General features: G+C 41.3%; 1 long non-coding RNA gene across 1 annotated transcript; it reads right to left on the reverse strand.

Moving 5' to 3' along the window:
- Positions 1 to 1,876: 1,876 nt before the first annotated feature.
- On the reverse strand, positions 1,877 to 17,817 carry LOC144341516 (uncharacterized). The gene is made up of 2 exons (XR_013418489.1): positions 17,168 to 17,817; positions 1,877 to 6,812 (listed from the first exon to the last, which is right to left on the reverse strand). It is a non-coding gene; the product is annotated as an uncharacterized LOC144341516 (long non-coding RNA).
- Between the last annotated feature and the right edge of the window lie 556 nt (positions 17,818 to 18,373).

Consider the following 18,373-nt stretch of genomic DNA (forward strand, 5'->3'; position numbering starts at 1 on the left):
TTTTTTTTTTTTTTTTTTTTTAAGCAATACTTCCCTGTGCATGTTTTTGATTGACTTTTCTGTCTTTGATCAATCCAGTGTTCACCTCATCCTTTAGGATTTATTCCAGTTTCTGGTTCACTGAAAGTTTCACTTTTTGTTCAGGATCACCAGTCAAGTCCCTCGCTGTAGGAGTAAAGAAGCTCCAGGATATACTCAGTCCAACACCCTGACATGGAACCACAGAACCTTCAAAATTCTGAGTCATCTAACCTCCTATACCTGCAGCTTCAAATCTGGCTGCATATGAGAACCAAAGGGGGAGGTTTAAGACAGAATACTGATACTCCAGACATTTTTATTGAGTTGATCAGGGTGGGCACATGGGCATTGCTGTGTTTGTTTTAAAGCTCCCCAGCTGCTGCTAACCACGATCCAAAAATAACGGAGATGACTACCTCCAAGAGAGCCAGGCTTCAAAATGGTCTTTAGCAGGGGCTCAGAACCACCTGGAAGCCTCACCAGCTGGAACCTTCATCACAAAAGTCCAGATCTGCCCTCATAATCACATTTCTCCTCCTACACGAGTATTTAAGCAATAGATTGTTTATCATTGTTTTATCATTAGTCATGGTCATGGATAGTTAACATTTTTCATTATGTCTGTGTTACTTATCAAATGTCACACTAGTTAAAGGTTTTTGGAAGCTTGCTTCAATAAACAGCTTTTCCTGTATGGCCAGGTCTTGATATGATTGGTCAAGTTCCCTGATATGGCCATCGTGTTTAATTAAATTCAGCTAATAATATCCATTTTCAAGTGTGCAGGTTGTAAAACAACTTTCAATGAAATCACAATGTACTTGTTTTATATTTTCTAGTCTTCACTAGCTCTTATTTGGTTCTAACCAAAAATTGGAAAATGACAATTAAGTGGCTTTTGAAGATAAAGTGACCCCAAGCACAATTCATTTCTCTAAACATCAGCAAAAATTCTTATTGGTCACTTACATAAATGTATGTAAACTGAAATGGGAACATGTTTATGTGTGACTTGGGGATGTTCTTATTATCCAATTAGGCTCACAATCTAGGTCTAGGCCTATGGTCTGGTGAGGTCTTTGAGCACTTTTTTTGTTGACCAGTACCAGTCCCCAACCCCCAGGCCGTGGACTAGTACTGGTCAATGACCTGTTAGGAACCAGGCCGCACAGCAGAAGGTGAGCAAGCATTGTTGCCAGAGCTCTGCCTCCTGTCAGATCAGTGGTGGCATTAGATTCTCATAGGAGTGTGAACCCTATTGCAAACTGTGCATGTGAGGGATCTAGGTTGTGCACTCTTTATGGGAATCTAACGAATGCCTGATGCTCTGAGGTGGAACAGTTTCATCCCAAAACCATCCCTCCATCATCCATGGAAAAATTGCCTTCCATGAAACTGGTACCTGGTGCCAAAAAAGGCTGGGAACTACAGATCTAGACATTATAGTAGTGCCTTATTCAGCAATGGGCAGGGAAACACTAGGCATGAAAAATGAATATTGAGTTAGAATAGGGTACAGGTGGAAAGCAGGTATTGAGAAGAAAGAAAAAAAATTGGGGCCATGTGTTAGAGGACTGAATATCATGAAATGGTGGCACCTCTTCCTTTCAGCAAGCTGAAAAATTTCTGTAATGTCAGGAGACTGGAAAGAATATTCAAGACTGGTGATGGTTGTGGTGGTGGTGAGCTCCAAAGTGGCTAAGATTATTTATAGGCAATCATCAAATGTATGTTTAATAAAGAATGTCAGGCCACACAGATGCTGAATTTGGCTTCAAACTGTAAGGCTTTGAGAATTTATCAGATATCCCACTATCTTAGTTTGCACTGCTATAACAGAGTAACGTAGACTGAATAGCTTATAAACCACAGAAATTTATTTCTCACAGTCCTGGAGGCTGGAAGTCTGAGATCAAGGTGCAGCATGATCAGATCCTAGAGAGGGCTGTCTTCTGGGTCGTAGACTGCCAGTTTCTCACATCCTCACATGACGGAAAGGTAGCTATCTAGCTCTCTGGCCTCTTCTTATAAGGGCACTAATTCCATTCATAAGGGCTCTACTCTCATGACCTAATCGCTTCTGAAAGACCCCACCTTCAAATACCATCACATCCAGGATTAGATTTCAACATATGAATTTAGTAGGGGGATGTAAACATTCAGTCCATTAACACAACACCCACTGAGTCAATGTTGCACGGATAGTAAATACCCACCCAACTATGAGTAAGGGAAGAAGTGATAGGATGGAAGAAACAAAGAGGAAGCAAGGTTGGATGCTGACTGGAAAGACTCTCTGGGAGGGAAGTGGGAAACCGGTTATTTGGCAGAAGATAGAATTTGAAGGTGGAATAAATTAGAAGAAAAACAAGAGAACTGATGGAATTGTAATAGAAGAAAAAGAAATAGGCTCACACTCAGAAAGAGCCCTAGTTCTGCCTAATCAATGTTTTTATTTCTCCTCATCAAAAATAATTTCTATTATGTCTCCTGAGCATGGAAACATTGGTAAGAACTATTAACTTAGGTCAGTAAAGTGGGGTAGGTAAATTATTTGGAATCAAAGTCTTAGTGGAGTTTTCATCTAATAAGAACAGAATCCACTAATGGCCATTTCATGGGGCCATTGCAAGCAGAGACATTGTGTGTGGTATGTCTCCAAATGTGATCGTTTCAAATATCATTTGAGAACCCGTGAAAATCTTCAATAAATTTAATAATCCTAGAATCTTCCTTTTTCTAATCTCTAAGAAATTGCTCTCAAAAGTTAACAAATTTCAGTAATATAGCAATCAGATGACATTTCTATATTTATATGGCGCTTGGGCTCAGAGTTAGCCTTTTCAAGTGATGACAAGATTCAGGCTGTAATAACTATAGTCTCACAGCAAAGTTTTCAACTGCAGTCACACAGTGACATTTCAGTCGATGACGAACTGCAAATATGATGGTAGTCCTATAAGATTTTAATGGAACAAAAAATCTCTATCACCTACTGATTTGTGTTTTGTAATTCCATACCGTATTCAATATAGTAGCTTGCTGCACAGGTTGGTAGCCTAGAAGCGATAGGTTATACTACATAGCCTAGATTGTTAAGCGACATATGATTGTACATTGTAATTTGTTAGGTCTTTTGTTATTTAAAATATCCTCACAAAATTCCAGTAGGCAGGGCCCCTCAGGAGCCAAAGTCATATCAGAAAGTGGTAGTGACTGCTGAGTCTCAATGAGATGCCAAGTGCCAGCCAATGCTGCTTTTGCATTTGTATGCACCAGAAAGGGGAAAATGTCAAGTTCTCAAAATAAAACAAATGAAAAACCCAACAGCAACGAAAAGCAGCCGCACATCAGAACAAGTTGAGTTTCTTTCAGGGACACTGTCCTTCCATTTGCATAGCTTTATGCTCGGGGACTCCTGTTGGATCTGCTGTGAGCTGTTTTTTTGTTTTTTGGTTTTTTGTTTTGTTTTTTTTCCCCCTAAACAGAGCTTGCCTTAAACCATGGTTTGTGGACCATCCTTCATTAAGGAATTAATAAAGTCCTCCTATTGCCCACAGACCCTTCCTTTCCTGATGGTAGTCATGGAAAGAGAACACAGTCTTCTATCTCACAGTTAACACTGAGGCTTAGAATCATCTCGGAAGACTTAACACAGTGACTGGTAGTCATTCTAGGATAAAAAATGAGGGATATTAGAGCGCAGAGAGTGTGATGATTACCTACAGTGTGGACAGTGGTTTGGCGATGGGGGTGGGAAGCAGGAGGGAGGGCAAGAAAATGATATCGAAAGGGAGATGATGGAAGGATAAACTTCTGCCACATCTGCCTAAGGCAAGGCTGGGTGACAGTCATTTTTTTAGTCCAGCAAACTTTCCCACTCCCACCCATAAAGTGATCTCTAATTCTCTGGCACAACAGGTGCTTGCCACATGTAATTCTTGGAAACTGCTAGGTTTCCTTGTGCGGGTAATTTGTAACAGTTAGAAACGACTACTTCTCCTGGGGCTGCTGCTGTGGCTTCCTGGAAAGACTGTCCACTCCTATGCTCTGATGGATCACAGCTGCAGATTGCCCAGGCTTTGCTCATCACCACATGGCTATCATGTCAGAAGCACGTTCATCGCATGTGTTTTGGGGAAGTCATGTGATTATTTCTTCCATTACCTAAAGCTGTACAACCAGCTAAGCATTATGGGCCAGAGGTAGGTTTGAAATTTAGTCATTAGACCCACAATCAGCATGAACTATTGGGTAAATGCTCAGGAGAACATGTTTATGTGTCTGGGTGTGGGTGTGGGTGTGGGTGTATATGTAGGAGGAGAGGGTGTCTCATCTCTGAACACTTCTAAAAGGGTAAAAATCCCAAGCACGCCTCATTCAGGGGCCTCAGCTCACGCTCCACTTGAGCTGCATTAGTGAGCTTGTGCATTCTTAGGTAAGTACATGCTTAGTATAGTTTCATCAGGGAAGCCGAGACACAAAGACATGACTGCTTACTTACCATTTGGACATCTGACACAATCCACTTGCCCGCATCTTCCTAAAGACACAGCACGCGGTTGCGTCTGTGGCTATCCATAGTCAAGCTTTGCCAGTCAACTCAGTGGATCAGCGTGCTCAATCTGACCTTACAACAGTCAAATGGAGCCTCGCTCAGGCTTTGGATGAAAGACCACACTCTCCCTCCCAATACACTCAATGAATTGCTATTGTGTTTGGAGTGTCCTGCCCACTGTCACCACCTATTTTAAACAGCACATGACTCTGACTCACAGAAAAGAGCAAAGAACTGCATGAAGGCTGTATAACATACTGCACACCCACTCCCTTGGGCAAGAGCCCAAAAACACTCAGGCCTCTGAGTGTCTTAGGTGAGAACCCTTTCTTCCTCTGGCATCTTTGAATGGATCCAATGAGTGAGGTTACCGAGGTTTTGCAACAAACAAGCAAACATTTAAAAATATCTCCTAAACATACAAATTGACAACTTAAACAAGAATGTGGGACAAAAAAAAAAAAAAGTCATTTATAGCTTGATGTCTTCTATGATATAGTTAGCTATGCCCAGATGCTGTGGGTGGGAAGAAGCCTGAAAGATTCCCCATCAACAGGGGTTCTGAGGCTGCCAAAGAGGGCCTCATTAAAGGGGCCAGTGGCTCCAGGTGATATCGTGGAACATAGTCCAGTTCTCTTCTGCACTGGATCTTTTCTTTGCTAGGTGAATTCTCAGAGGTTGTTTTCGGGAGAGCCCCTTTAGGAGCAAGGTGTGAAATCCACTCAAATGAGCTCACATAAATTGTCTATTGTGTGGGGAGAGCAGAGAGAAGGGAGAAAGCTTACTGTAGATATAAAAAAAGTCTTTGGGGAAACTTGGAATTGCTAAAGAGCTAGACCTTAGTAGGGGCTAGAACTGGGGCCCCTCAGAAATCCTCTACATCCTTCACATTAGGCAGGGTTCGCTGACTCCACTGCCTGTAGGGCTCATACATGTGAAATAGTGGGGTCTAAAAAGGTAACTTGCTTGTACCACTCAGCCTCAGGGCCTGGGGAGCTGTGGAGAGAGTTGGGGAATCTGGCCACTCAAATAAAACCAAATTCTGTGTTCACTAAATCTCCTGTGAGTTTGCTGAAAGTTGTTCAACTATTCCAAGCAGCAGGTGAGTCTGCGGCAGGCCCCTTGGTCCTCTGGATGGACATTTATGGGAGTATGTGTGTGATCTTGGAATGTATGTTCTAAAACTCTGAAAAGTCTCAAATGCACCTCAAGTCTGGCCTCTCTGGTTCAGCGTGTTCATTCTTAAATAACCACAATTTCCATGTAGTTTGCTCTGGAAGGCCCACCTAGTTTTAAATGTGAAATACTTCAGTTTTTAAGTGTTGGCAACCATTTAAATTTCAAACCTCACAGGCCAAACAAAACATGTCGTGTATCAGTATGTCCTGTGGGTGGCTGGTTTGTGGTGGCTGGTACCTCATCATACACAGTCCACACATCTGTTTCTTTATGGTCCTCAACCCAATTGGCAAGTTCTATATGTCTCTAAGCTCAGAATTCCTGGAGAGTAATTTAATTGGTCTCTGGCTTGGTTAGGGACCATTCCCGGTTCAATCACATGGTACATAGAACTGCCATTGTTAGAAGTTGTAGGTAAGGAGTGGGTGTGGCAGATAAACTGACTGAAAGTCCGCTATCATTGTTGGACGTTTCCAGATTTGTTTGCTCTTTGGATCATGTTCGTGAACTCAGAAGGAGCAGAGGATTTGTCTGGTTTGAAATTTCTGAACCTTCCTAAGTAAAATGAATCAGCAGTTGTCAGTTGCTCCATGAAAATGTCCCGGAATGCATAGGTAGAGGTGGCATCTTAATCCAACAGGGACTGAGACTGGCTCCTTCTCTACCAATTATGTCTCAGTTTTTGAGAAAATTGATGAAGACAGGCCATGACCTGAGCTTTTCTCGTTGCCAGGATGCCTCTTTTCTTTTTCTTCACATTTCCAGACTATGCCTCTCTTCCTTACTAATGTTTGTTTGGAAATAGGTCTGTATCTGACGACCTTTCCTGTAGGAAGAGTTCCAGAATATTCGCTCTCCAGTAAGAAAAAGAATCAGCAATTGGCAGTTTCTGAAATGAGCTTATTGTCTTCACACAGTTCTCATTTTCAGAAAAGCGGGAAGGACTGGCAATGCTGCACATTCTTTGTACCTGCTTGGTCTGCTCACATTATTTGCATTCTGATCCAGCGTTTTCCACTGCATTTTCAAAGCCTCTGTAGACTCCACTCTTAATCTGTATAGTATAAAAGATAGCATTTCTCAACTTCACAAAGATTTCTTTTCAAACATTCTATTTCTGGAAGGTAGAACCAACGTTCTTTGCTGCTTGTTCTACCCACCCACAGCAGGGTACAGAATCACCCATCTGACCTGGGGCAGAACACCTGAGTGTGGGTCCAGCTCTCCATTTACTGGCTGCTCTGAAAGCATCAGTGTATTCATTAATAACAACATAGGAAATAACGGGACAAAAAATAAATTAGACTGATTCCTTTAGTTTTGGAGGGGGAATTATAAAGCTCTTGGGAAAACTTATGAATTACTTTACCTCTTAGGGGAATTCCTAGACCAGGAATTCATCCATGCCTGGGACTGGAACACATATATATTGGTTTTGGAGAAAACCCCAAGAGCATATACATGTGCTCTAGTCCAGTCTGTTTTTAACCCAAATACTTGTGATAACCCCGAGAAACTCAAAGACTCTGGAGTAAGTCCCAAAGCCTTGGGCTGTGGTCTGGGAGCCTCTAATCTCCAACATTTCAAAGAAGAATCAATCATATACTGCATAGTATATTGGTAGTTTTTCTTTTTCTTTTCATTTACTACTGGAAAATAATTGAAGCCTAGAAGTCTACCCTGGTGTGGTAGACATTTAATTGTCTGCCAACCATCTCCCTGATCCTGATAACAACATACTAATTTACCTTTAAACTCCTCCGCTTCTCCCCCACTCATCTGAAGTGACTCTGGCTCCAGATTTGGGTATTGGATCTCGACTTGGAAAATCAAAGGGGAAGTGATTGGTTCAGAGCTGGGAAAGTGCCCCAAGCTGGGCCATGAAAATCAACCCTGAGATTATTGGTGCCTTACTCTGGGGTTGCTAAGCTTGTCGATGGAACTCTTGGTGGTCATCTTTACCACCTTGTAGGGAATACCTGCCTGTGAATGAAACTAACACAGAGGAAAGCAGGAGTGAGTGGGAAAGAGACAATGATTGTGTCCTTCATGCACTCACTGTCTAAAGACCTGGATCAAATTGAGCCTGAAACCACCCACTGAACTTTCCAGTTACAAGGATCAATAAATTCTGATTTTTCTTTGAGCCAGTTTAAGTTGGGCATGTATTTCATAACCAAAATTGTCAAGACTAATATAGATGATCTAGTGAGAAATTCATAGATCCCATTTGTCTAGTGACAAATTCATAGATACCTCCCTTCATCTCTTAGACATCATCAACTCACATTAATCTATGTGAGAATCCACCCCTGAATCAATCCTGGAACTTGCTACTTCTTAGCTATGAGCTTTCTTGATAATCCTACAGTAATCCTTTCTGTAGGACCCTGGGGTTGCCAAGGTTCAGATTTTATCACTGAAGCAACAGCCAGCAACTAAAGCTTCTTCCCAATAAAATAACTGTCCTAAAATTAAAGCATCAAGTAAGTTTCTCCTATGAGCTTCACAAGGCCTTGAGAGCCTTTGGAACAAATGTCACCTTTCCGCCATCTGCCTTATGGCTCAGGCTACCCTGCTGCTATCTTCCCACTGTGTTTCCATCCCACTCCCTTAAGCCGAGCTCTCATGCTCCAGGAAAGAATTAAAATAAACCTTTGCCTTCATATGGAGTATGAGTAAATAAACTCCTGGACACATGCCAACTCCTGTCAGAGCACGTGTGTCCTCGTTCATCTGCAAGAAACAAACAACCTGGCTAAAACCACTCGGAGGCCATTGAGAGTTCCCGGACTCTGTGTTCAGGGAGACTATCAGTATCAACCCCAGAGCTGGCACAGAGAATCCCTAGCTGGATTAGCCATCCTTGAGGAGATCCTTTCCTGTGTTCTCATCTCCCCTGAATTTCTGCATGGATCCTGGGAAGACTAGATCCTTGAATATTCAGTAAAATTATACATTTATGAGCGGGGGAGGAAAGGAATGGGAGTGAAAGAGAGGGAGAGGAAAGGGAGAGGTGGACAGGGAAGGGGAGGCTGAAGGGGAGCCACTAATACCTTTACTATACCATTTAAAGTAGTACAGACTAGAAATTAGACTGTACCTTAAATACTAGGATAGTAATATTAAAGAAAATTTAATGAGTGCAAACTCTCCACGCTATTAATTTACGCTTAGTTTTTTTTTAAAAAAGAAGCATTGTTTACAGGGTTTGCTTTTCCAAACAATACTTTCTTGCATGTATAACTACAAAATGAAGTCCTGACTCTGGGATTATTGAGTCAATGACTCTATATACTTTAACTTTTGATAGATAATACCAAATAGATTGTGTTTTATTCACTATAATCAAGTATGTGTATCCAATAGCATTAAGTCCATTTGCATATAATTAAAAACCTAAAGTAACTATGGCTTAACCACATAAAGATTTATTCTTGCTTGATCAAATAAGTCCAGAGGTAGGCAGTTCAAAGTCACCAGAGTCCTCAGAAGGAGCACTAGGCTCCTCCTATCTTTCTGCTTGGCCACATGAGGTATGTGGGTTTCATCCTGAAGAGCACCTCATGGTCCAGCATGGTTACTGGAACTCTATACCTCATGTCTGTATTCTGGGCATAAGGAAAAAGTGAGGGGAGAAGAAAAGAAGGACATACCACTCCGATGAGTCAGTTCCTTCTAAGGAGCCTTCCAGGAAGCCCCACCTAACATTTCTGCTCACACTACATGGCCACACCTCATAAGGGAGGCTGGGAGATGTAGTCTTTATTTTGGGTAACAATGAATCTTGCAAAACAAAGTTCAGCTACTAAGAAAGAAAAAGAGAAGGGAGGCAATTTTCCTCTCCAACAACATCATTACTCATCTTGGTTAATTCCAAAATGCTGCTTTTTTTTTTTTTTTTCAATTTTTTAGCAGAAAGGGCTGAATATATACATTTAAAACAAGCAAAAAAAAGCTTTTCTACAACTCCCACCTTCTTGTAGCTGTTTCATCTATTATGTGCACATTTGGATGTCTTCATCCTAGTGCAATAGGAAAGTTAATCTACTTGAGCAGAACAGACCATGTAGCTCTGAAAGAAGTTTCTGGTACATGGTACTAGCAGTGGTCAACACAAATAAAGCCCCGACTCCATGTATAAGGAGTTCAAGAACTCATCATGAAGCTTTAACAAATATCAACTCAAAGCCAATATTGTTTCTGCTAGCCCCTTTCTACTCCCCGATATTTTTAAAGTAAACTCCAGTCATATAATTTCATTGGTAAGCATCTCAGTACATACCTCTAAAAGAACTCAAAAAAACCCACAATGCTCTTATCACATGTAAAGAAAGCAATAATAATTCCTTAATGCAAAAAGTCACTGATCAATTTTCCAAGTCTCAAACTTTTTAACAATTTACTTGAATCAAGGATCCAAATGATATTCCTATGTTGCAATTGGTAGCTATATTTAAGTCTCCTTTAACTTATAGGTTTCTCTTCCACTTCTTGTTTTCTTACAATTAAAAACATTATTATGGAAAATTTAAAACACAGACAAAAGCCTGTAGGCATTTGAATTTTGCAATCAATTGTCTAATTGGCACTCAAATCTGCTCCCTTTAATGCATCTTCAAACTCCTCCCATCAACTCCTTGTCTGGGTCACCATCATCTCTTCTAGACCATTATAATAGCCTCCTAACAGGCATTCCAGGCACACTCCAACCTCTACCTGGCACAAATCTGGCCTTTCACCCCTCTGCTTAAATAGAGAGAGAAAAATTAATAAAGCCATTGACAAAGAACTCATGATATTTATCTTCTTGTGTTGTTAAAAAACTTGCCACTGAAGGAAGTTTCCAAATGTGACTTCAGCAAGCAACCGATGCTCACCTGAATACACATCAGATATCGAATACTACATTAATATTTGGGTGATAGAAACCCCTACCTGTTGCACAAACAGGGTTGATTCATCTGGGCCCTGGTGCATGCATTCTTTTTGCTGATGTTGGGGCTTCAGGAAATGTCCTGGGTATTGTCACAGTCTAGCATCCTGGTTCACATTCTGTATCCTTCCTGTTGTATGACAGCTCTTTCCTGATCTGGTTCCTGTCTTCTGGGTTTGTCTCTACTCACATACCCGAGTGTCTCTGCTTTCAACATGCCTTTTCATTGCTGGTTTTTACCTCCTGTTCCTAGATCCCAGCTTGTCTCTCCCCTTCCCAGGTTTGGACCTACCCCCTTTCAGAACTGTCAATTCTAACTGACTTCACTTACCCATTCTGCCAAAACATATACACACACTACCATTGCCACCACTAAAGACATAGGTGTTCAGATCATTTTTCCTTAATTAGCTATATTGAATTATCACCATACCTCTTACTATGTTCTGTCCTGAAGGAATTAATGGCCTAGGGAAGCAATAAAACAGATGAGTATATACACAAATAGCAGTGCGCCTTCTCACACATGAATGTGAAAACAATGTCTAGCCTGGCTTGGAGATCTGGGATTTGGGTTAATAGAGATTCTGCAGGGTGATGAGGCATCAGAATTTACTGTACTTACTAAGGTATAGTGTGTATTCAAATGTAAGTTTAGGTTGGTGGCAAAGAGTTAATCATCAAGTCTTGTTTCATCAGGTATTGGATAAATTATACTTTTAAAATCCTAGGTTTGAATCTGTACAGTAGCCAAAGAAGGGCGACAACAGGGGAAATAGTTACTTTTCCAGTTTGTTTATTCTATTTTCTTCCCCTACCCTGTTCCCAAATGTTCTTAAATTATCTGTGCAAAATGGCCTTCCAAAATAATTTTCTCCCTAGGAGTCTCTATCTTTGCTTCCTTCAGTGGCGTAAATGAGTGTCTTCCCAGTGGCTACTCTACAGCTGAACTTTCTGCCTTCCAGAAATAGAGCTTGGCTCTAGCCCTCTAATCCTGTGTCCTGTGAAACACCCCAGCAGGGAGGGGCAGGCTACTGTGCCCAGGTATTATGTAAGACTCTACACACCAGGAGCAGCGCCCAACAGACGCTGGACTGCCCCAGGCAGGGCCCTCACATTGCTCCCAGAGCCTTCCCATGCCCATCAGCACTGGAACATGCCAGCTATTGGCCACACAGAGTGGGTCATTTAATATTATAATTTAATATAATTTAATAATTATAATAAATAATTTAATATTATTTTTATTATTTTTACTACAGTGCTGGCTAATATTTTACTAGGAAATCTGAGGAAATGTATCCTTCCACCTGCTAAGTCCAGATTAGGAAAATAAGTAGCCTTTGAAAGAATAAAGGTCTTTATATGGCTGGGGAACTGGGACTGAAACCCAGTTCTCTCTCAGACTGTCAGGAGCAGTGCTTGAAAGGTTGCATGGACCCCGGGCCACACGACTGTCAATTATTTAGCCGCAGAATCTGTGTGCTAGAGAGGACCTTAGTAAGAGAGATCGTCCGGTGCTACCTTCTCATAGCTCCAGTTAAAGAATGTTGGGGTAAGTGCCTAATAGACATTTCTACCTCCCCAGTGAATGCTGGATAGTGCTCATGTCCTCCTCCCCATGAGAACCCACAAGGATGGAGAAGGAGGGGCTAGAACAGCTGAACACTCACTCCCCACTCCATTTCAGACAAAAGCTTAAGAGGAAGACTCTGGAAGTAACAGCAATACTGAGATGTGGGATAATCTGTAGTTCTGCTTCTCCATAAGCTTCTTTATGTAGTTCTGTAGTTCTTTCTATTGCTAGCTTCCATTTCCATGGGAAATAAGGGGAGGTGATCCTATGGATAACATAAAAAATGCCATTTCTGGTTAATGTAGATGTAGTTGAAAATGTAGGTAATCTGACAAAATATTTTCCTCAAATGAATTCATTCAGCTCCATCGTTTGATTCATTTATTTCTGTTATTATCTCTGATATGTTAAAATGTCAAGAAGGAAAAGGTCATTTGCACACACATGCAGTCTCCCTGTCACAATTTGAGCTGCCGGACCTCACCAAAGGAAACTAATCACAGTTCCTTTCTCTTGCAGGCACAGATGGCAGCTCTGGGGGCAAGATGCTCTACAAGGCCTGGCAATAAGGAAGGGTCCAGTTACTCGCACCCAGTTGTCTAGAGCATGTTTGATTAGGCAACTTTTAGCAGTTGTCCTCAGCTGTGAATATTAAAATGGCTCCTTAATTCATGTATAATATCTATGTATGTAGAATTAAGACATCATTTTAAATACCATATTTCAGAAACAACTCTTCTTTGGCATCTACAATTTATGGAACAAAATGACAAACCAGGGCTGGAGTCAGCGGTATGTAGGTAAATGTTTAACAACTGGCTCTGCAAGAAAGCAAAGCTCTGATTTGCAGTGTTTGCCATTCTCTATGGTATAAATACTACCATCTTGGCAAAGTTCAAGTTACCAAGCAAAACTCAGTGAATTGGCTTTGGCAAGAGATGCACACAATTGGCTCTGTGGGCAGGTGTGTGGCAGTGCAAGCCAGCATCAGCATACTGCTAGCTAAAAGGCTCAACAACAAATTATTTCCTGTCCCTTCTATGATATCTTACTCTTCCTAAACAAGTGCAGAATGGCTCCAAAAGGAAAAAAGCCCTGCAGCTCAATAAAGGAGCTGCAGCTGTTTTTATTTTTATTTTATTTATTCTAGCCAAATAAGAGGAGTAAGTCAGACACTTCTGGGCATCACTGTTACATCTTGGTCTCTTCACTGCTCAGGACTGATTTGATTTCTACTTTGGGATTCTGCTAAAGTCCAGATAACTTTGGGCTGACTTGATAAGAATCTGTGGACCCAAAAGAAGCAGAACAGCATAATGATTGAGTATAGAATTTAGCGTCCAAACAAAGTTCCAAGTCAATTTTATCTAGAGAATACAATAAGCAGTTCAAGTAAGATCCATGGCCTCTCTAAATTGGAGTAAAATCATAATATATCAAGCTTATAGTGTAGATGTGAAGGTTAAGTAAGAAATGTGTATAAAGCATTTAGCTCAGCATCTGGCACACAGTGCTCCATAAATAGTAACTATGATGATGATTATTCCTATTACCTGGCGTGGTTTTTATTTCAGCATTGTCCCTGCCTCACTTGTCTATTGAATCCCATCCTATGAAGTGATCAAAGTATCTGCTTCGAACGCAGACTGCCAGGGCTCGTCTTCTGTCTCATAAGGCAAGAGAATTCTAGGGTGAGACATCACCTATGTAGTCCATAGCCAGATATTTTCTGCTTAGAAGAAACACAGCAACAGAATTATCAGCAGTAAGGCCAAGCTGTCAACAACAAACAGAGGGCCTTTGGAAGCAGGAGCCTCAGTGAGGAGTGGGGATATGGACATATTAGGCTCTGAACTTCCAACACCCTAGCCTGAACTTGGTTGTTAGGCAGCAGCTCTTCCCCTGTGTTCACTGGTTCTCTCATGGATCCCAACCTCGCCTCCCTTCATCCCTCTGCCTAGACTCTCCTCTCTCCATTCCTGTGCTGAAATTCCCCAGTCCCTGCTTCCTCCCTAGACCAACCCTGCACAGGAGCAGAAACAACTTCCAAAGCTAATTGCAATCCTTCTGTTTATGAATCATTTTATGGTTTTCAAACACTTTTGCTTCCATATATGTTTTGACCTTATCAAAAAGCCACTAAGCAAGGCAGGGCTGACTTTATTACCCTCTTTTCATATATATATATATACACACACACACACACACACACACACACACATACAGAAATTGTGTACCAGAGAGGGTGAGTGACTGGCCAAAGGTCAGACAATGTGGCAGAGCCACCTGCCCTTGGGTTTAGGTCTCCCTTGAGCATACCTTTTCATTACAGCAGGATTCTGAGCAAAAGCCAGTTTTATCTATCAAGCCCCAAGCCGGAGAGCAGCACCATTCCAGTGCCTGTAATATCAGGTTCATTAATTCTATCAGCTTTCCCTGCTCTGTGTCTGAACACACTGTCTCCACACTACCTTTGGCTGAAATAACTTTCTGAGCTTGACCAGTTCTTTGGAAAACAGAGCTGTGGCCCCTCTGCTTTCCCTAAATGGACTCTTAGCTGGGTGAGTCATGGAAAGACTTCTGGAATTCTCAGAGGAAAATTATTAAATAAACACTAGCTTGGAAGGACCTAAGAGATTATCTAGCCCAGCTTCGAACTGGATGAGTGAATCAAGGCAGAAAGATTGAGGGACATGAAGTCCTTGGACTGGTTGGCCAGTGGCTGAAGATGGTAAATAGACCCCAACTCTCCTAACTGCCTATGTAAACCTCTTTCACCTTAGGCCAAGACTCTTTCTTGGATGTATAATCCTCTTCTAAAGACTTGGGATTTGAAGAAGAAAGAAGAAAGAAGAAGAAAGAAGAAGAGGAAGAAGAGGAAGAGGAAGAAGAAGAAAGAAGAAGAAGAAGAAGAAGAAGAAGAAGAAGAAGAAGAAGAAGAAGAAGAAGAAGAAGAAGAAGAAGAAGAAGAAGAAGAAGAAGAAGAAGAAGAAGAAGAAGAAGAAGAAGAAGAAGAAGAAGAAGAAGAAGAAGAAGCAGCAGCAGCAGCAGCAGCAGCAGCAGCAGCAGCAGCAGCAGAAAGAAAAAGAAAAAACAAAGAAAAAGTCAAGATTGTAAATCCAAATGTGGAAAACACATGTTGGCTCTTCTTTTTCTATCACAAGATCCTGCTGTTTCTTTATTCATTATGCCCAATGCAAAGATGAGAAAATGACAGCTAAAGAAAACTACATTTTATACATAAAGCACTACACCTTTAAACATCCTGTGACATCTTTCTTGAAATATATGGGAGGACTAACTCTAAAATAATGAGATTTTCTTTTTCGAATGAGACCTAATGTCTGAATTAGTAGAAACATCCAGCTCAGAATGCTTCGGAACTCTTTGGAATTCTCTTCAGAACCTATGGCTCAGTCTATTGCATGTCTTTAGTGAAATGAGGTTCCATCTTGGTGAAATGGGACTCTTACCACCTTCTCCTGCAAAAACCACAAAAAATACTTCTTCCACTGTGGCAATTCAGAAAATGTTGATGTGGATTTGAGACTTATTTTAGTCGCAGGAATTCAATAGATTTTGAAAAACCCATTATGCCTCAGGTGGAGAGAGACTCAGAGTTGCATATGATCCTTGCTGCTCATTCTCAAAAGAGCAAAATTAGTTTCCCTTCAAGACCAGGTAAATTATTCCAGTGAGGTTTGGTGAGCGATCCCCTTCTGATATGGTTTGGTTCTGTGTCCCCACCCAAATCTCATGTCAAAATATAATCTCCTTGTGTCAGGGACAGACCCGACAGAAGGTGATTTGACTGTGTAGGCAATTTCCCCCATGCTCTTCTCATGATAGTGAGTGAGTTCTTATGGAATCTAATGGTTTAAAAGTGTGGCACTTTCTCCCTTGCTCTCTCTCTCCTGCTGCCTTGTGAAGAAAGTGCTTGCTTCTCCTTCACCTCCCACCATGATGGTAAGTTTCCTGAGACCTCCCCAGCCATGCAGAACTGTGAGTCAATTAAACCTTACCCAGTCTCAGGTAGTTCTTTATAGCAGTGTGAAAATGAACTAATACAACTTCTTCCCTCCTCCCAATCTTCTAAAACGCTTGCTGAGCCCAAAAATTTCTTTTAAAAGTGATTGCATATAGAAGAGGAAGGGTGAGACTGAGCAGGGAGAGAGATTACCAAAGTAGGGAAGACTTTCATTCTGCAAGAAAAGATTTTTTAAAAATTAAAGTTAAACACCTGGCTGAGTAACCTAGTTAAGGGACTTCCAGGAGAGAGCAGAGCAACACATTTTTGTGTAAATTAACCATTTGCAGAGCCTCCCTTGGTTTGGAGAGTGTGGAAAGCTGAAGACAAAATGAGAAACACTCCCATGAAAAGGAAGAATGTCTACCAATGGTGGGGAAAGAGCCCTTTAGGGCTCTTTTTTTCCCCAGCTTACTCAGGACAAAATGTGATAATGACAGCAGAGGAGGGTGTATCATATAACTAACAAGGCTTAAGTTTCAGGTTTCCTCAATTGTACCAGCTCCTTTCAAGGCTTTTTAGCTAATTATATATTTATATATGTTTTCTTTTTCTTAAGGGAGGCCCCCCAGATTAAATAAATTTCAGTAGGCAAAATCTCGATTGGCCCCTGAGTGTGCCAGGTAGAGATTCTGTAGCTGAGTTACACGGAGAGGCCACTCTGATGTGGGTCATGGATGGAAATGCTTTAAGGTGCTTCTTTTACTTGGATGTGCAAGAAGGACCATATCTATTTTTTATAAATCAACCCGATTTCCATTTGGAAGCCCCACCCTGCTAGGTGGTACACACACACATGCACATGCACACACACATGCACACACACACACTACTCCCAGGATGGCTGCTCTGCCCATGCTTGAGACTCACCAATTGCTGCTGGCACTGAGAACTCCAGAGCATGTGTCCTCATCTCTTCTGACACATCATGCAACCATCTCCTTTGAGCATTGGCTGCTTCCTTGAGCTCTTAGAATGAAAGGCACGTTTTCTGCTTGACATTCATAGACCTCTTCTTGTACGAGAGAATAATCTCCTCTTCTCTAACGGTATCCTCCAAGTCACTCTTCTCTCAACCTTATCCTCCTTCTTGTTCTTTTACAATAATCATTTGGTGAATTATCCCATAGTATGATGATTAACAAATCAAGTATTGGTTTGTCTTTCCATGTGGCAGAAGGCCCTGATCAGCAAACTCTCCCCAAAAGAGAGGAGACTTGCCATTAAGTTCTTTTAGTGCAGACAAAAAAAAAAAAAAAAAAAAAAAAGAGAGGGGAAAGCAAACAGTATGCTTTCATAAGATAGAATGATTATTTTTATAAGGCCACATCATTATTTATAGCTGATCTTGCCTCATCATCTCTCCAACTACTGGGAGAAAATGCTGTTTTAAGGCAGAAGAGAAAGCCTCTGATGAATTTAGATAGTGTGGGAGATACTGCAATGGAAGACTACAGGTCACACATAAGGGAGTGCTCATTTCTAGGCTTGATCCTGGGGCCAGTGAAAAACTCTCTAAGGGAGTACTCCCCATGCTATATATGGTTGGCCCAAATATAAACCAGGCTTGTTTTTCAGCTTCATACTGAGTGAGTCAATATTTACAAAAGTGCTGCAAATATCACCTTATGGAAATGTTATTACTGTGTTCCTGTGGTTTACTTTTATTGTTTGCTTACTGTTTTTCGACTCCAAGTTTATTATAAGGCCTCTTTCAGGCAATTTTTCAGCCTGATGTAGAATGGTATGGCTCAGTGCATAAACAGCCATACACACCCCCTCATGTCCAGAATTGATCAAGTAAACTCTGACTTCTTCTCATTTCTTTAGACAGGATTGCCCCAGTCCCAAAGGGCAGGAAAGCTGGCACAGTAGGTATTTACCCAGTGTGGTATGCAGGGGTATTGTAACCATACTGTGCAAAGACCCCAGCAGGAAGAAGAAAAGTGTACTCTGTACAAATTGGGGCCAGTTTTCTGTTGTTTCTGTTCTGTTGGTTTTGGGGGTACTGTTTCCTGACTCAATTGAATCTATTTTGCATTAATAGAACAAACAAGTACATAGAAGGGTCTTGTG

Source organism: Macaca mulatta, chromosome 6 (assembly GCF_049350105.2).
Source record: "Macaca mulatta isolate MMU2019108-1 chromosome 6, T2T-MMU8v2.0, whole genome shotgun sequence".
Taxonomy (NCBI): Eukaryota; Metazoa; Chordata; class Mammalia; order Primates; family Cercopithecidae; genus Macaca; species Macaca mulatta.